General features: G+C 45.2%; 1 pseudogene; it reads right to left on the bottom strand.

The window, feature by feature from the left end:
* Window positions 1–2976: 2976 nt before the first annotated feature.
* LOC149991198 (melanoma-associated antigen 11-like) lies at window positions 2977–3807 on the bottom strand (annotated as a pseudogene).
* Window positions 3808–5460: the final 1653 nt, after the last annotated feature.

Here is a 5460-nt window from a genome sequence, read left to right on the forward strand (position 1 = left end):
TGGAGACTGAATGTGGAAGAAGGGGAGGGCAGGGTGCAGGGAAGCAAGAGGGGGAAAAAAGAGACAACTTTAATGGAAAAACAAACAAACAGAAAATTTTTTAGTGGGGGGAAAAATGAAAATATAAAGAATAGAAATGCAAGTTCAGTGAATATTAGAAGGACAAGGATTTTCCTTCACACTGTATATTTTTCTCCCTATCTGATCCCTCCAGACTTTGGCATTCTAAAGAAGTAAGTAATGACCTAACTTTCTTCGCATAAAACTAATAAGACCAGTTGTTAATAGAGGTTTTTTTTTTTCTTTTTTAACTAAGACTTTGACTGGAATGTCATGCGTAAAGGAGACATGCTTGGGCTTTGGTTGTTACCAAAAAGCCCTGAGCAACTGGGACTGACTTTCAAAGGTAATAATAGTCCACAAGATAAAAGGCCTGGTACCTTGGATGGATGAGCAGTCCATAGCAATCCTTCCAGGGAAGGAATGAAGGTTGTTTTCCTGAAAGATGGCTAGAAGGGACCTTAAGGCACAATGGAAAACCAGGAGGACCTGGAAAAGACAGGTGTTTACAGGCAAGGCTGAATGCCAGGTATGTGGATCTGCTTCTGTGCCTTGAAGGGGAGACTGAAGGTCACCCTAAATGTTCCTTGGGTAAGTTCCAGCAAAGCAGAACTAAAGATCATAAAAGATCATTTGCTGCTCTTGTTGTGTTTATGCAAATGAACAGGATAAATTAAAAATGAACTTAATGCAGTCCCTTTAATGACAAGGAGGGTAATCTTAGGGAGAAAAATCAAGATTCAAGGAAGATCACAATGCTCAGTGGTAGACTATAAATTAGTGCAACTAACCGTCTTTAAAGTTTCTTTTCATTTAAAATTTGTTTTCATTTGAAAGTTAAACTATGTCTGTGACATTATCAAAGATGTTTAATTTACAGGCAAGAAGAATGTCAAATGCCTTGCAACTGGATGTCTTTCTGATAAGACAGTCCTACAGATTTAGAGACTTGTATGTGGATTATGTTACATAAATTAACATGTGTTTTCTGTTTTCAAAGGGCATAAGCCTACGATCTCATTACCTGAGTGATTGTCTGTACGTATAGGCCTCACTTAATCCTGTCTGCATTGCTGCCTCCTGAGACTCAACGGTTTGGCTGAACTAAGTGGCTGGGTTGGTGAAGAACGGGGTGGTCTGTGGGCTTCACTTTAAAACTGGTTTCTCTTTTCTATCCTAATGGCTTGGACAGAAAGAGCCCAGAGGCCTGAGAGGGGGAAAACCTAAAATATTTCCCCCAGTTCAAACTAAGTATAATGGGCAAAAGGGTTTTGGACAGGTGAGATGTACCTGGCATACCTTCCTCCAAAGAAGCCCTTCTTTTCCCTAATGTGGGACATTGAAAAATTAATACCTGTCTTTTGTCATCTAGTGGTTACGGATTGAATGATGTCCTTTAACCCTGTTGCCCCCAGAATACAACAAGGATGCCAGCCTGTTAAACCAAGCATGCCGTTGTCCAGATACAGCCAACCAACCTGGAGTCTGCACGATCCTTCCCCTCGTGGGAAGGCCACCCTCCCCTCCACACCCCCACTCTTATTAGGGATTTCTTGACCCAAGGGTAGGTAGGACGACGACCATGTCCAGCTTGAAGCAGCTAGAGGAGCTTGAGACCTTCGTCCATTGTCCTTTATAAGATTGTAAAGGGTCTTAAGTCTGAGAGGGAGGGATTGTTATTTTTTATTGCTAAATATTTAACTAATTAATTAATTTTAAAAAAGAAGAAGAAGAATATATGAAAGGGTGAGGCAGGAGAGCTTGTATGTACGACCCATGGGCATGGACTTGGAGAGGGGATTGTTGGGGAAGAGGGGTGCTGGGCATAGGGGAGCAAAGGGGAAAAAATTGGAACTATTGTAACAATATAATCAATAAAATATACTTTAAAAAATCTATACATTGTTTATAATTGCCCAAATTACATTAACAGCAATCTAATTAAAGTATCTTCTAATGAAGTCAGCTCTGGCTACCTCAGATTGTGGAAAAGAGTGCCTGGCACATCAGAGAATCTAGCCACTGCCACCACCCAGTTTAATACAATCAACATCTACAGAGGAAGTCACAGGTTCCCAAAGCCCCGAACTTCCCTGGCTCAGGCCATTTACAATTAAGGGCTCTCTCTTGTAATCCCACCACCTCTCACCTTCTTTTACTTGTTATGTAAGATTTAGGGGACCCCTCACCACTTTCCTTATATGACTGCAGCTCCCATCCTGTCATTCTATGGGTGGATATGTCCTGCTTATCCTTATGTCCCCACTACTAACACAGGGCCTTCCAGAGGACAGAAGCTCAGTGACTGGGGAGTGAATGAACCACTGAGAAGGGGTCATCTTTCTTCATATGAAATGTCTCTCCTTTCTTGAATGAATCAAGCAAATCCAATGATACTTACATAATTTGTTTCGTGGAATGACAGACAGAAGGGATTAGAAGCAAGAATTAAAAACCTTTTGCTTTTATTACCCTATTTATTGACCCCATCGAATACACTGATGATTTCTTTCTCATTTGCAAGGAAATCTGTTCTAATGTCATGTTACCTAACTTGAGATCACAAACTGCAATGGGACGGAAGGTGTCCCAATTTGTTTTACACAGTAGCAAAGCTCTTGATCTTGAGCTGGACAAGTACAAATACATCTATGACCAATGTCATTCACAAACTTAGATGCTGAAGCTCATGAAAACTTCTATTAAAAGTAATAACATTTGAAAAATTCCTAAAGGAAACAAAGATCAATTTTTAAATCATCACAGGAGCCCAAAGATGCTACATACACATTCCCCTGGCTCTCACTACCTAGAATGTTGACTGTCCCCTCTCCTCAAACAGAGTGAAGAATGGGCCTCACTTCATGCCTGGCAGAAACTGACAGATGGATGTGGGCCTTAAGTGTGGATTCTGGCTCAGGCCCCTGTTTCCTTACTGCTCTCAGACTCTTCAGATAGGGACAGGGAAGAACTGGGCCCCCTGCTATTGACCTTGAGCAAATAATCCAGGACTTTAAACATGGTGGTTTCAGCATGAACCTTGGGACCCCGCAGGAACTCATAGCATGCAAGATTGTTGTTGGGCACCCACCAGTACTCCGAGTACTGTGACTGCACCCAAACTTTGGTGATGAGCTCCCTAGGCTCCTCATAGTTGTAAAGCTCCTTCCCATTATGCACCCTGATGGCATGCAGTGCTTCCCAGACATCCTTCTCAGGGGCACAGTTTCCCTCCAGGAAGACCAAGCCCCAGAGCATGACCAGAGGGCTGGACTTGGGCATTGTCTGCCAATTGCTCACCATCTCATCATAGGTGAGGTCCAGGGTGGTGAGCAGAATATAAGAATGGTTGCTGGGGTCCACTTCCTTCACATCAATGCCAATGACCATTTGCATGCACTCAGGCTGTGCTGAAGACCTCAGAGAAGTAATCCTGGTACACTTTGATCACTACTCAATATTTCTGCCTTTGTGGTGGGCTCCTTTGCATGAGACTTTAGGAGCAGGAACCCCAGAAAGTTGTCCATCTTCAAACAAAGTGCATCTTAGAATGAGGACTCAACATCTTCTGAGTCATCGTTGTTGCTTGGCCCCTCCTCATCTTGGCTTCTGGAACCTTCATCTTCAAATTGGCTCCATGGAAGGGCTGCCATGGCAGAGGGGAGGGAAGACACTCTGAGGGCTCTGGGAAGGAGTAGGTGCCTCAGCAGCAGACACCTCCTTCAGGCTGTCTAGTAACAAGTCAGAGAGAGAGAGAAAAGAAAGGAAGAGGCAGACATGGTCACCTCCTCCTCAGCCCTGATCAGCTGCACCTCCAACAGGCCTTGGTTTTCTCTTTGATCCTGATGTTCTTCCTCAAGCTTGCAGAGCTCACTCATCTGACCCAGAGGCATGATGACTTGTGTTGGGTGGCAATAAGAATGTGAATGGGAGGTGGGTGATGGGGACCCACAGACCTGGAAAAGAGAGTGTGTGAGTGGCTTCCACTGAAAACTGCACTCTAGGTGGCTCTGACAAAGGAAACTTACAAGTCTCCTTTACAGGGCTGCTATCTGGCTTCACAGGGGTCTTACCTCCTGAGTGGCCTGTCCGTTAAGAACCTGAAGGAGGAAGTGAGATAGATCCTCAGGGTGAAGCTGGAAAAATCCAAAGTACTGGGGTTGACAGTGGGGTGATTTGGGGTCAAAGCCTGCTGGGCCTGCTCTGTTCTGGGTGGATAATCTCTTTGCTGACCACTCAAGTCCCCCACTTCTTCCTTGGCAGAGCCTGGTCCCCACCCCTCTTCTGGTCTGAAGCAAAACTGTCAGAACAAGACCACACATTCCTGAGACTAAATTGAAGAAAGTGAGGGGGCCTTATACTTGGCCATACCTGCCCAGGGCCTCCTAGTGGTCCTGGGACGGGGAGACTGCTCAGCTTTCACTGGGACTCACACAAGGGCCTCACATCCTACCTTAGTTGACCTGAGTCCAGACCTGCAGACAAAGGCCCTCTGGTGCCTGAAAACACTGATCTAGAAATGAGGAGGGACTCAGCCTGACAGCCTTGCCTGGAGTTTCCAGGGCTGACAGTAGGGGAAGGCCACAGTTTCTGTGAGGCCCTCCTCTTTGTTCCAGGGATTGGGGTACACTCACTCCTTCCTCATTATCCTCACCTTGACTTTGCCAGGACCTGGAACTCTTCTCACTGTTAAGCAGAAATGCTTTCTCAGATGACCTAACTTATCCTCTCAGACCAAGGACCTCATTTCCCTGAGACCCCCAAGAAAAGAACCCCAAGATCACAAATGTTTGGCATCAGGGACTGGGTCCTCTGTCTTGGGGTGGTGTTTTCAGTCCTCCTGTAGGTAATTCATGTTCACTTCTGCCAAGGTCTGCCCTACATCTTGGCACCCAACATAGGAGTCTACTTCTCCTTACTTAGGCCAAGACCTCACTTCACCTCACTTTTGCGCCCATGGTAGAAGTAAGCTTGCCACTTAAGGCCACCAGTTACTATTTCTTTCAGGTATGAAGACAGAAGACAACCATATTCTGTGTCATTCTTTCTTTTCTGAGATGGGGGCAGAGAGCACATTCAGGTTTCATGAAGGGCCTGCACCTTGACATCTGACTGATGCTGGGACTCTTCCTCTCACTTCACTTTTCCTCTTAGACCAAGGTTCTGACATCCCCAAAATCCCCCATCCTCAAGCCAAGAGGCAGTAGTGGGAAGTTGCCAGGATCTGAGAACAGGATAAATTGGACTCTATATAGTCCCTTCACTTTTAAGGTAGTCCTTTTCCTGACCTGGGAGATCCTGGAATTCCTTTGTCTGTTGAACAGAGGTGTCCCCTACTGCTGACCTGAAATTGGCCCTCATGGCCTCACTTTCATAAGAACTCAAGACAGAGGTGAGGGT

Source organism: Furipterus horrens, unplaced genomic scaffold, assembly GCF_987537825.1.
Source record: "Furipterus horrens unplaced genomic scaffold, mFurHor1.1.pri manual_scaffold_17, whole genome shotgun sequence".
Lineage (NCBI taxonomy): Eukaryota > Metazoa > Chordata > Mammalia > Chiroptera > Furipteridae > Furipterus > Furipterus horrens.